The sequence below is a fragment of the Athene cunicularia genome (assembly GCF_003259725.1).
Source record: "Athene cunicularia isolate RWA chromosome 28 unlocalized genomic scaffold, athCun1 chr28_part3, whole genome shotgun sequence".
Taxonomy (NCBI): Eukaryota; Metazoa; Chordata; class Aves; order Strigiformes; family Strigidae; genus Athene; species Athene cunicularia.
In genome coordinates, this window is record NW_020799141.1 from 109,901 (window position 1) to 123,962 (window position 14,062).

Genomic DNA, 14,062 nt, shown 5'->3' on the forward strand with positions numbered 1-14,062 from the left:
ACATCAGAGGCCTGACGTGAGAATCCTGGCATCACCAGAGGCATGAGGAAATGGTGGGAACTGGAAAGTGCTTCTTGCCTGAGGGACCCGAAAATTGGGAACCAGCATGGGGTGTGGTTCCGGGCGTTTGGAGAGCCCTGGCTTTGCATTTGCTTCCTATTCCAGTGGGTTTCCTTTTCCCTTGCCAAGCTCATCCACGGGCTAAGCAGACACTAGTTCTGCTCCTGCCTTTGGATCTACTCATCCCCTAAGCTCTCTGGATCTGGTTCCACCTCCCCCTTGTCTTCCCCTGCTCAGAAGGGGACACCTGTGAGAACGTTTGTGTTGTGGGGGAGCTAATCTCCTCCTGTTGCCTTGATTGCACAATCCCTCTTGTTCTTGTGTCCAAGGGGCTCCCCTGAGATGGAGCCATCTCTTCCCTCTCCTCCTAAAAGCTGTTGCTGCTGTAGGATGCTCAGGGTTGCAGCCTGAAAGACTGACTCCTGCACTGAAAATCTGTGTTTTGGGGCTGGCGGGGAGGACCTGAGATGGGTGTTGCTCTAGAGAGCTCCTGAGAGCTCAGGACGTGGATTTTGGCTCTCGTTATGGCAAGGCTGGATCCTGAGGAGAGGACACTGCATCAGTTCCTCACCTGCAGTGTAGTGGCAGAGACCTTCCCTGCCAGCACGCTCATTAGGGTGTTTTAATTATTGAGACAGTCATTCTAATTGTGTCTCCTGGTTCCTGTTCTGCTGAGATTACATCTGCTTCTCATTTTCTGCACGCTGGCTCTTCTCCAAGCCACTCTGCTGCGCATATGGAGTGTGCGCAGGGGAAACTTGCCCGATAGACCAGGGAGTGGGATGCTCATTGTCCTCCTCTCACTGCCACCAACCACCTGGGAGGAGAGCTGGAAACACCGGGGAGGGCTCCAGTGCAGCCCTGGTCATGGCTTGGTGACAGCTCCTGTGTCCCCGTGGTGGCCTTGCCCACCAACCCTGTGCTTGTGCCTGCAGCTGTATGGTCTCAGGAGGGATGCGGCCACCCCCGAATGCAGTGCTGCTGTGGTACTGGCAGACCCTCAGGAGAGATGCAACTTCTTCTGGGCAAGAAGATTTTGCAGGTGGTTTGTATACCCAGCCCTAGAACAACACTAGGGTCGTCTCTTTCCCTCCGTGACCATCTACATTGTTGGTTCCGCTGCGACAGTATTGTCTGCTAAGTTGTCAGCGTCCCGAGTGCTTTGCTGGAAAGGGTTTGGAGTGCCGTCTGCTCTCAGACATTGAAGATAGATAACGGGCAAAGAGCTCAACGTAGGAACATCCGAACCTGCTGTCTGCTACGGATGGTTTTGATGGGTCTGTTGGGTTGATGCAGAATCTTCTGGGCAGCAGCCATCACCTGCATCCCTGAGGCATCTGAGGCCTTGGGAGGTACCTAGAGAGACCCAGCAGTGTCCGGACAAGCAGCTGTATGTAACCACTGCTGCCACACCAGAAAATCTTTTTTAGGTGAGCAGATCAGGGTTCCTGCGTGCAGGTCAGTATGTCCTCGGGGTGAGGAGTGCTGCCTGATTCCACCTGAGGTATTTCCCTGCTGGCCTAGGACAGTGTGCTTGGGCTACTCTTGGCCTTCATATTTAACAGCTCTTCACCCTCTTTGCTCTTTATTCTCTAGTGGGTTTTTTTAGCCTGCGGTCATTGCCTCTCTGCCATTTTTTCACTAAGCTGAGCTCTTCTCATCTCCTATCATAAAACTTCACATACCATTGATGACCTGCACAGCTTTTCCTGCATCCAGCCCTGTTTGAGACGGTGTTTTGGGCCCGCATGCACTTTTCCACATGAGGACTCATAAAGCCTTACCCCTATTGCTTCTCTCATCTCATTACCCTGGTCCTTCAGACCACCTCTTCTTCATGGCTTAGGCTCCTCAAAGACCTTTCCAGTGATCCCTTGATCTTTCCAGTGATGTCCAAGTCTTCCATGTCCTCAGTGATGCCTCTCAAACTGCTGTTTCCCTTTTTTTTTTTTTTTCTTTCCAGCACATTCCTTAGTTGGTTGTATCTGGCAGTAACACAACCTAAATGCAGTCAGTTTTCAGGAACGGGCTGTGAGGAGCTCCACTGGAAAAATCTCTGTACATTCCCTTTTCAGCAACTCCCCTCACATCTTCCTCTCTGGCTGACAGCTCATCCTATTTCGTTCACCATCACCCCCAGCCTGACTACAGATTTCTCACCATACCAAGTGCTTTGCTGAAATCCTGGTAGATGACATTAATTGGAATTTCTTTCTATAAACAGTGATCTTACTGAAAATAACTGTCAGCTTGCCTGGTATGGGCAAACTCCATTAGTGCTGCGGCATTTTATCTTATCTACATGTCTTTGTTTTGGTCCAAGCTCACTTTAGAAACCTTGAGTGCTATTGTGGCTGGACTATGTGGAGTCTGTAGTTGCTCGTGCATCTATCGTTCTTTCTTCAGTACAAGAACTCTATTTGCTGTTCTCCAGAAAGAGAAGGAGCGTAATCAATAGCTCGTAATCACATATCCTGGCTCAACACAGGCGTTAGCAATCTCAACTGAAGATTCCTGACCCTAAGCACTAGTTTTCCAAGGGAGACACAGCATAGATTATCTGGTCCTGCTGATTAAAACGTGTTAGATCTCAGACTGATGCTCAGCTTAACCAAGCTGTTCCCACTGGCCCAGTGCCTGTCCCTCTTTCTGAATTGGCATCCTTCTCCTGTCCCCTGGCTGCAGCTCAGGTGCCCAGAGCAGTTAAGGTGAAGGCACGAGCCCTTTGCTCTGAAACCCAGCAAAGCCAGGACATCTGTGCCTGCCGTGACCAGCTGGCCCACCTGCCAGTGAGTTTTACCTCTCCGGTGATTTCTAGGTAATCTGAAGCAAAATGAGGCACCAGCTTCCCTTCCCTTTGTTGAACAGCTTCTCGCTGAAGTCCAGCCCTCTGACTCTTCTCCTGTTGGCAGTGCTGAGTTTCTGGGGAAAGGAACCATAATCCATAGAGCCCTAGCTCTCGGGTGTCTGGATTCCACAGGACATCATCATCAGATGTTGGGTGGATCTATTGGAACCTGCGTTTTTTTTTCATGGGTGACCCAGAGGAACCCCACAGGAGCAGAACCATCACTGTTGGGAGGACTGGGTAATGCTGGGGGATACTGGGATCATTTCTTATCTCCTTGAGCACGATGCCCTTTTGCACAACGGTACTTTGACAGACACATTCTGCTGGCACCAGCCCTCACTGTAACGATGCCTGCACCTCTGGGAGGTGCAGTCCCTCCAGTATCTATTAGGCACCCTCCTGCTCCTGGAATAGATTCCCAGACAAAACTGGGTTATGATGCAATTAAGACTTAGAATATGAATCAGTGATTTAAAGGGGGAAAAAAAGAATAAATCTAGTGAGGGAGGTGGCAGTGATCCCACGCCGAGCTCTGCTCACTGTTGAGGCAGAGTAAACTGTCTGGAGACAGTGGTTAGATCTGAGCACCTTAACTCTGCCCGGGAGCTGCGCCAGGCTGTAGCCAGGCATTGAAGACCACCGGGCTATGGCAGCGGGATTAGAAAAGCTGTGCCGTAACCTTGCGGCTCATGTCAATGCAGTTAAGGTACATTGCGGGTACCATGGCAACCTGCACTGGCCACGGGCTTGCTCTTGGAGTCGAGATGCTGCGGGAGCCGTCAGGCTTAGAGGTAGATGAGCTTGGAATTGCACTGGTGAAGCATCAGAAGGTTGCAAGGGGCACCGTGCGCGGATTGATCCCTGCCGGAGGTGGCTTTGTCTCCCCACTGATGTGGCTGCGTTGAGGTGTGGTTGTTGAGGGTTAGAGGATAAATAGTACAGAGCACTGGTCTGCATAAGCCCTAAGTTGATAGACAAGATGATGGGAGAGATAAGGCAGCACGGGCGAGTCAGAGACCAAGAGCTTGTAGCATGGAGCATGCCCACATGCTCCCCACCGGCAATAGACTGGCAATTTCCCCCATGACATCAGGAGAGGTCAGGAGGTCTTCAGGGTGGTGGAAGTCTCTGCTGTGCCTGAAGGAAGATGCTGAGGTCTCTGGTTGTATTAGAATACAGACAGAAGACAACAGAGGAGCACAGCCGCCAAGGCCGAGCAATTAGCATCAAGAGCTTGCAGCGCTTGCACTCTTCCAGATTGCCAGCACAGTCGCGAGGAGCCAGCTTGGCGGTTAGGAGTCCTGATCTACAGAAGCAGTGACTGTGCATCTTAGTTTAACCGCCGAGTTTAATGAGACCGAGTGCACCCATCCAGGGCCGGAGCTCCCGTTGTCTGGGGCTGGGTGACCCCCTGCTCACCCTTGGCCCAAGACTTCTTGCTCCTGGTCAGGGCACAGCAAACAAAAGCTTAACATCTGCAAAGGTTGCTCCTTCTCCTGGGAAACTTGCTAATGAGATGGTGAAGGGCTGTTGCTTTTCGGAGCAGATGTTCACTGGGAGCTTTTTGCAGCCAAGGAACTGCTGAAGCTGTTTTTACACAGCCCTGCTCAGGGAACGCGGAGGTTAAAGGCAGGAAGGTTCCCATGAGCAGTTCACCTGCTGTTCTCAGCCAGCACAGGGTGGAAGTTAGCTGCTTTTGTACAAAAACGCTGGACGACCTGTTTCTCGTCATTTATGGGGTGTTTCCATGCTTATTCATGGGTCCTTGCTGGAGACGACACCAGCTCCAACCCTGGGCTGAACAATTCCCCAGGTTCTCATCCCTGCTCCTCTGGGTTCAGTGGAGGTGGATACTGGAGCTGGCAGTTTCGGTGAGATGCTGCCATGGTCTGTGGCCCAAAGCCTAGTTAAAAGCATAATCTCCCTCACCATGGGCCTCAGAGATGCTCCTGCGAAGGAAAGCTTCATTAAATTGTGCATGGGCTGATCAGGTATCTTGCTGGCAAACTATCCTGAAGGGTTGGAGACAGCTCTTGTCCAATGCGCCAGCAGATAAATTCGGTGAAGTCTCAGAGAGTTGTTGCCCTGGCCCTGGAGCTGGGATTGCAAGTCAGAGAGTTGAGGAGAGTGAAATATGTTTATGTAGTCTTGGCTGAAAGACTCCTTGGGAGCTCTGGAGCTGGCTTATCTTGATGTAGTCAAAGCTGTAGGCATGGAGAAGAATATAAGCGATGTGCAAGATGCAGATAACACTTGCTTATTCCCAGTTTGGAGTTAACACTGAGCTGTTTTTTTGCTGCCTAAGCCCTCCCATTTGCCCTTTCCTCCTTTTCTTCCCAAATAACAGACTCTAGAGGCATCTCAGTTCCTTCATGTCAGAGCCAGAATCTGAATTAATAATGTGCTAAGAAAATAAAGATAGTTCAACAGACTTTAAATCAAGGAGAACAGCATGTTAAAGAGTTTGAACAAATCACATTACTTTGTGTGCAGTTTTAGGGCTGGCAGAAATAAATCTCCCAGCAATTTATTGATGGTGACAAATTCTTTCAGAAAGAGCCTGCTCAGGGAACGCTTCTCTTTATCACTAGACTCTCTGTGTGAATTATCTAGGACCAGATTAATGTGTCCCAGTGAACGTGTCAACACAATTTGTGTCCTGGAGCCTCCATGTCACCTGGGCTGACACATCATTTGGATATATCTATCGAAAACCATGTTGCTTTTTGGATGCTTCTCCCTTTGGCATTGTGTGGGCCTGGGTTTGGCAGAACCACTTGCAGAGCCAGGTAGGTGGGTCTCCCCAGTTGGACACAGCCTGTCTTAGCCTGGACAAGAAATCTACCCACGTCAAGAAAAGAGCAACTAGAAAGCTGCAGGATTTATGGCTCGGTTGCTGCCAATGCCTGTCTGACAGAGCCAGTCACCAGGGCTGTCCTCACGCGGCTGGTGGGACCCAGTGCCTGGACCCTGGTTGATGTTGCTGTGCCCGTGCCCTCCAGTGCTTTTCACCTCTCTCTGCTCAGCCAAGACTGAAGGAAGGACTGAGGTCCAGGTGACACCCATGTAGGACTCCAGGGTGCCGTCAGACTCGGGGCTGGCGGGGGAGTAGCCTTGCATTCAGTCTTTTTCGTTTACCAGCGGGTCTACCAGAAAACCACTCTGATGCACCTAGAAAATGGCAGATTTTGGCTGAAAGCTGTAGGGATTTGGTTCAGAGGTTGACTGTCTGCAGCCGTGGGTGAATTTCCCCTCCGTTGGTTTTGCTTCAACTCCTAGTTCTGTCAGTGAGCTGTCTGAAGAGACCTCAAGACTCTCCTCCCCGGGACTCAAGGTCTGGGTTTCTTCTTTATGTTTTCCTGCATTGCCCAGCCCGTGGAAAGTTGCTCCAGGACATCTTTCCCCTTCTCAGCCTCCTCTGGACTTTTTCCAGCTGCTCAGCTTCTGCCCAGTGTTCACATCCCAGTCCGAGAGAGACTCCCCAAGCAGGGACCCCACGAGGCCACCCCTGTACCTCCGGGATGGGTGTGGGGACAGTTCAGGGCAGCTTTCTGTGCTGCTCCAACTGGTGCTGAGCGTTTGATCTGGTGTCTGAGTAGAAACAGGGAGGTAAACCCCATCTGCACGAATGAGTTGGGCTGCATGGCAGCAAGTCTCCTGTGGCTTGAAGATGCTTCTCCAGGGAGGTGGTGGAGAGCACGTGTGCATCCATGGTTGTGACAACGAGTGACGGGGAGACCCCGGAGGTGCCCAGGTTCCTGCACCGCAGACCTGCAGCATGGCTGGGCAGCGAGCTGAGACACCCCAGCAGAGACCACCAGGGAGCAAAATTCAGCCGTCGCCTGCTTCAGAGTCTGGCCACGGGGGTGACAAGCAGGGCACTGTGTGCCTGCCCAGATACCACTATTTACTCAGCAGCTACACTGCGGCTTAACGGGGAGGAAGGAAGAGAAGTTAATTTATTACTGCAAATGACTTTGAAGTAATTAATTGATCTTGTCAAAGGCAAGGGATAATTCCACAGCTGTATAATCCCAGCAGAAAGATATTTCTTGTCCCCTGGCAAGGCAGCTTTGATAGAGCTATTTTGCTAACACATGCTGAAGTCAGGAAGGGGACATTTTATTTAATGATTCACACTAATTAGAGTGGAGCAGGCGTGCTCCCTCTCTGCCCCACAGCGCAGCAGTAGTCGGGTGTTTCATGACAGCCTGGCGGTGCCAGCCCCATTCTCCATCCCTCCCGTGGGCACACGGCGGGTCTCATCCTGGGTCACACAGGCACGAAAAGTCCCTGGTGACCAGCAGGTCTGGGCATCTGTGTATGGACCCGGCTGGGACAAAATGGAACTGGAAATGAGAAGGTTTCTGACCATCCGAGGAGGAGAAGGAGGACGAAAGCAACCTCCCATCTCAGGAGGAGCAGAGCTGCTATTTCAAGGACTTTAGTGGATTCATCCAGCGACACGGCCCATGCAACAGGGCTCCCGCAGCTCTGTCTGTCAGCAATCATGTGTTCTAGGTTTGGGGTAAAAAAGACCAGGTCTTCCATCATTTTCCTGTCTCTTGTAGAGCCTAGTGGCATCTGTTGTAAAACGCCTGTCACTGTGCCCAGCTCTACCTGTTTACAAGAGCTTGCTGTGGACCTACCGCAGGCTACGTCGTTTGTTTTATTTTTTAAGAAAAAATTTGGCTTACATGAAATCGGAGGAAACTTAGGTTTCCTTCTTGTTGCAAATAAAACTTTTGTCTTTTAAAAAAGAACCTGAACCAAAACATAACGACGATTACTGCTTCACTGGCCCACACTTGTGCACGGGAAGAAAATGTCGGTTCATACATGTGATGAGATGAGGCTGAAACTAGCAATAAATTTCTCCCAAACCCTTGTCTGTCCTCACCCTCTGTCCTGGGGGGGGTGTGATTCTTCAGCACTCCTGGAGCTCGAGCCCACCATAGCAATTGTGACGGGGTTTTTCAGTCTCATACTCCAAACAGGGTTGGATGGAGCGTGTAGAACAGCAGGGCCAAACACCGAGAAAAGAAAAGCAGAGGCATTGACCAGTTGCTCAGGCATAAGAAGAAATAGGGAGTGATTTTGTCATTAATTGCTGTATCATCAGGCTGTTACAGAAGGGGCCCCAATTGAAGTGGCTGAGACAACCTTCTGCCTGGCAAATCCCGGCTTTCAAGCGGCTTGACTTTGCAACATCAATAACATTCCTTAGCTGTGGATTTGGGGACTTAATCCAGCAGCTGCCAATGGCCTGGCCAACCCCTTGGCATTGCTGCTTGGTGAGGAGAATGGAGTGACTTCTCCGGACACCTTCTGGGGTGCAGGAAGGGCTTCTCTGGCTTTGGCTATGCCGAGTCCAAAAGATCTTTTTTTTCCCAAAGGAGGGTCTGCTTCAAAAGACGGCAAACATTTGCTTGAAGCCTGGTCTTTGTCTGGTGACAGCTCCAGAATTGCATCCCAAGGGTCGGCCCCATGAGCCTTTGTGCTCCTTCTCTTGGTTATTGGCACTGGAGCAGTTTATCTTCACGGGAGTTATACGGAGCAAGCTGGACAAACTTAGATGATCTCGTAGGAGATCTCGATAGTCCACCATCAACAATCAGCTGACCGATGCCAGCCATCAAAGCCACAGCAACAGGCGACACTTCCATCCCTGATTTTCCTAAGCTTACCCATGTCTCTGAGGCAGAAGTTGTGTCAGAAGCAGCCTCTGGGAGCGCAGAGGAATGACCTTTGAGATGCTTCTATCTTGCCTGGCACAAACAGACATGGGATGTGCAGGCGTGGGGCCTGGGCCACCTCTGCTTTTCCCTGCACTTGCCTGTCCACCCTCTAAGACATGGCCTAGGAACTGTATCCCTGTGCATTTCCCCTGGCACGACTTGGTCCTCGCCAGGGCTGACTGACCGTGGCAGTCCCCGGCTGCAGAGGACTTGGAGTTGACACTGTCATGAACTCTACAGGTGCTAGAGTATCGTAGGGACCATGGTTCCTCTCCTCTCCTCTTCGTAATGGTTAAGGGAAGGTCTTGGTAGCTGCTGGGGGCAGGAGGCTGTGTAGGGAGAGGTCACAACGCTTGCAGATCTCAAAGAACAGGTCAACTCTAAACCATCACTCACGTTATCCATCATGGCTTTGCAAAGCTGAACTTGGCTCATCGGAAGGAGTAATGAGGTGCAGTTCTCTGCTTGATCAGCTGCTGTTACAGAGGAGTCAGCTGCTCCCGAGTGCTCTGGATGAGCCCAGGAAAGGACGTTCTCTTCCCCCATTGTCACCCAAGCGTGATGAGAGATGCGGCCTCAGCCCTCGGAAGGAAGGTTCAGGTCAGCACTTGGTACTTTCCAGGAAAGGGGATGGGACTGTGCCACCAGCTCTGCCAGGCTCTGGGGATCAAGACAGGGAGTTGGTGCATCTGACCTGGTGCATCCCTCTTGCCTCATGCCTCGGCAGTCTGCAGCAGCTCAGCACGTGGCCTTCAGACCAGGAGTTGTCCAGGCCCTTCCATGCCAGCAGCAGCTCTTGCTGCAATCCAGTCTCACAAGAAGCCAGAGGTTAATTTTCATTAATTACCATCGGCGGTTAAATTAAAATCTTGAATCGGTGAAACCTGAATGAAGAAAGAATGCTTTTCATTGAGCCACGGGGCATCTATTTTTGCCTTGAACTGAAGCATCCAAGTGTGTGTTAGCAGTCACTGTCTTCAAAGACAAAAACAGTCATTCCATGCCACAGGGTTTTACCCGGTGCAACCACTGCAGTATTTTACAATATCACTTTGTCAGCACTAAAAGAAAAAAAAAAAAAGTGCTTAGATCCCTTTCTGAGATTTATTGCATTTCATAGGTGAATAGATTTTTGATTAGAGAAACACTCTGCTTTTTTTCTTTCGAAAGTGCTTGGCCGAGGGGTGAGATAATGCAAAGGCTGAACCTCATTTAATTATCAAGTCCTTTAAGTCCAGGCAGAGCAAAGTCCCTCGCTGTCTCCACAGTGGAACTGGTTTAAGCATAATCTGAAGCCTGGACTACCCCTCCTGGTGCTTTGCTGGGGCAGTGACTGTGCAGGCTGTGGTGCAGTGTGAAATCCGTGCTCTGAAGTGAAGTCAGGATCGATATTTCTGAATGCCAGAATCTTCCGTGTGCCTCAGGGAACTGGTGTCCCGAGTTTCCCTGAGGCTCATCCAGCTTTTTTTTTTTTTTTTTTTTTTTGTTGTTGCAAGAGGCAAAATCTTCAGCAGAAGGATATCCTCCAGCTCTGAAACCCTTCCAAAAAGTGAGGGCAGAGTGGGAAGCTCCCAACATACCGATTCCCCCAGGCATATACTTTTTGAAAGAGGCTTAAGGTAGGGGGGGAAACGAATTTCAAGACAAAAGCATTAGAGCAGTTGGAGTCAGGCTTCCAGAGCCTCCTCTTTGTCTGCTCAGGGACAGAGGAAGAGGGTGCGGTGCTCGGGAGGGCAAAGATCAGTGCAGGGTAGGAAATAAAACCAGGGGAAAAGAGGACTCGGTGCTCTCGAAGGCTGGGACACATCTCCACGTGTGCAAGCCGGTCGGGTGCTCATGGGCTCAGCCGCGCTGGGGCTGCGGGAGAGGTGCAGGTGGCGTGAAGGGGCTGCCCAGGGCCTCAGGGGAGCTCCGTGTCTCTCAGAGCCTGGCGGGCCGTGGTCCACACGTGGACTCTGAGAGCTCCAGTGTGGCTTTTCTCTTCGTGGGGATTTTTTTTCCACCTCCTCTGGCAGCAGGCAGAGGAGACCCAGGCGGCAGGTCTCAGGATGAGGTTTATTCTTAAGGGTAGGTGTAGGCGCGGTGGCATTGTCCACTCTTGGTTTCCCAGGCTCTAAGCTTTGGTTGCAGCAGTGCAGCCCCTTCTGGGGTGCAGGGGACAGCACACGCCACGTCAGCTCTCAGCTGCCCTTCACAATGCCAAGCACCTATTGCACCGGTTCCATATCCTGGATAAGATGTTTCATTCTTTTGTTTCATTATTAAAAAAAAAAAAATATTTCCCACCTGTCTGGGGTGTAGGTGGCCAGCTCAAGCAGTGTGATACAGCTGAAATCTTTACGTCCATGCATTCGGTTTACAGGAATGCCCATCCAGCTCCTGGCAGGGAGACACAGGGTTGACATCCCGTGGGTGCTACAGGCCTTGCTCCGTGTCCCGTCGGGCTGCGTGTCCTGTACCCTGGGGTCCTGGGTACACGATGCCTGGGCTATAAAGTGATACAGGGGTCACTTGCCCAGAGTCACTGGTCCTGGGGAATCCACAGGCGTAGTCACTAAAGCCATTTTGTGCCTGTCCTGCTGCCACTTCTTTGAAGGAGAGAGATGTGCTCTCCCCACACACACTCCAGAGCTGGCGGGTCCCAGCACAAGGTCTGTTGCTTTGGTCAGCAAACCTTGCTCTGGCGAGCTCTTTGCCTGCAGTGCTGGAAACTTCTGGGCCAGAGGAGGCCTGCTTGGTCTCCACAAGATGCCACCAGGCACAACAGTAAAAGCTGTTGCCCCTGTTGCAGCGAGGAGTGTGCCCAGTGCCTGGTGTGGTTTCGTGCTCCTCTGGGAAGACTCCAGAGCAAACCAGGTTGTGGCAGTGAGGGGCTTCACTGCACCCAGGCTCTGCTGCTGCTCACAAATACTCTTATTTTCTGTGCTTTTGGGAAGGTGTGGGCTGGCACTGCTGCTCACCTGCATGCTCAGGGCTCGTCCTGCTCCTCCTGGTTCTTGCTCTGTGCGAAGAGAGCAGCCCGTGTCCCAGATGCAGCCTGCTCTGCTGGAGACAATCCCAGCAAGGGAAATCCTGTCCAACCCATAACATGGCTCCGGCTCATGGAGAGCCCTCAGCTGAAGTAATTGTGTTTGCACAAACAACCCTCATCAGTTTAAAGGAGATAGAATCAGCAGGAGCTCATTGAGATGCAGCCACAGTCTCCACCGTGGAGCAGAGCTGCTCTCGCAGTCTGACACAGGAGTGGCAGGACAGAGGATGCCCAGGGACATGGGATGGTCCTTTTGGGCTGGTGCAGGGTGCTGGCTGCAGCCTGGGTCTCCACAGCAGCTCTGCGAATTGTACCTGCTGGCTTCTGAGAGAGGGGAAAGGCTGGGGGAGGTGTTGAGGCCCCCTCTCCATGGGTCTGGCTTAGAAATGTTAGCAAAGGCTGGAGCAGACTTCCTCATGGAAAACACACAAAGTGCCGGGGCATCCGGAGAGGGATTGGTTTGTGCTCCCTTGTCTTCGCAGCCCAGTGACCTGGGGCAAAGGGTGACCGGGAAAGACACAGTCACTCGGAGAGGAATGGGGTGATGAGCCCTATGGAAGCCCACAGAAATTTGGTTCTGAAAAACAAGCAACAGCTGGAAATGATGAAAACTCATGCCATCGTCTTGGGGACCAGCTGCTATCGTTGAGTTTGGACACTGCTGGTATGTGACCAGCTCAGAGGTCGCAGCCTGGCCGAGAGCTGTGATGGTCAGGATGTGGCAGGGCTACCTGGTGCACAAAGACCCATGAAAATCACAGCTGTGAGGCCAAAGGGAGGCTTAGATGGGAGTTGGCAGGGCTGGACTCAACTGGATTGAGCTAGGCTGGGCTGGACTGGACTGGGCTGGGCTGGAGTAGACTGGCTATACTGGCTGAGTCGGGTTGGGGTGCATGGAGGATGCTCTGCCAGTGGGTACACATCAGCAGTGGGACTCCGAGGATCCTGGACCCAGGCAGGTCCTGTGGCTTGCAGGGCTCACAGCTCCACAGACAGTGCGGCCGCGAGCCCCAGAGGCTCCCACGACTCTCCTGGGGGTGGCTGTGGAGGCGGCCTTCAGGAACTGCTCATTCACACGCTCCCGGTCCTGCCACAGGACAGGTGACTGGCAAAGCAATATTAATTTTGCAGGGAGGCCACTAATGTGGCCTATGTCCCCTTTGCCCCGGGCAGCGAGCGTTCCCTGCGCTGATTAAGTGTGAGAATGGTCTCTGTAGGCACCTTTCAGAAAAAAAACCAACCCCAAAACATTTCAATTAGCAGCTAAGATGGATAGCGCAGGAAATTGGGTGGTTATTTCCAGATATTTACAATGAATCACCTCATTGTAGGAAGGGGGCATGCTGCGGTGTGCTGAAGGGGCTGGGGATCACAGTTATGCTCCTCGGGAACCATTACACAGAGAGGAGTTTGCTTTTATGGTTTGGTGATTAATTTTTGCAGGATGAATTTTTGCACGGGGGAAATTGCTGAAATTCTAGAGAGGAGGGAACAAGGGGAGGGATTGCATCAGCTCCCAGCAGCTACATGCAACCTTGGCATCCCATCCACATTTCTAGGTGCCCCCAACAGCCAGTTGGAGTCTTTTCTGACCCTCCCTGACCACCTGGATGAGGAGGGATGAGTCTGTTTTCCTCCAGATCAGGTAGCAGTGGGTGTCCCCCCTGGTTTCCCTCACATGAAGACTTCTCCTACTGCTACCTGCCTCTACCCCCTTGGGGCTCCTGTACAGCAGGACCTGAGCTCTCTTCTGTTCTCTCTTTCTCGGGGATCTGCATGTTCAGGTCCACACTGTGGGCAGGCAGGGGTCTTGGATGTCTTGGAGGAGCAGTGATGCAGTTGTGTTGCCCTGGGGATTAAGAGGGGCTTTTGGAGGGGAACACGGGGATGCAGGAGCTGTAGCCTGGCGATGGGCAGGCTCAGAGCTCTCCCACGGTCTGGCTTTCCCAGGCAGGCAGCTCACGAAACTTCCCTCATCTCCAATTGCTGTGCTCCACCTTTTATTATAATTGATTCTGCATCGCCATAGGAACCCGCTCCAGCGTGAGTGAAGAGCAGCTGCCTTCCCTGCGCGCTCTCCAGGAGAGAGGCGGCTGCTCCTTCCCTTGAGATGGCAAGTGATGGAGCCGGGAGTCCGTGCCAGCCAGGTACCGTCCATGCCCCGTCCCCTCTCGAGTGCTCACGCTGTGGGGAGCAGAGCTGGGGGGTAGTTCCCTCTGTGCTCAGCTGCCAGGGACACCCACACCCCCCACCCCTGTGGTGGTGGGCTCAGGAGATGGGGCTAGTTGTGTTTGTCTGGTGTGAGGGTCCAGTAATATCTTCTCGTGGTGGTTGTCAAGTCTGGATGGAGAGGGCAGGAGGCTTTGGGATGGGATGGGATGG

General features: G+C 52.1%; 1 protein-coding gene across 4 annotated transcripts in view; it reads left to right on the forward strand.

The window, feature by feature from the left end:
* Window positions 1-6,224: 6,224 nt before the first annotated feature.
* The window catches only part of CTXN1 (cortexin 1), a 15,815-nt gene continuing 7,977 nt past the window's right edge, over window positions 6,225-14,062 (forward strand). For 3 of the 4 annotated variants that reach the window (XM_026865276.1, XM_026865275.1, XM_026865277.1), the window contains exon 1: window positions 13,714-13,827. The gene's annotated coding sequence lies outside the window, so the exon portion shown is untranslated. Of the gene's footprint in view, window positions 6,246-13,713; window positions 13,828-14,062 lie in introns of those variants that run through there. The other variant, XM_026865278.1, reaches the window with a different exon arrangement.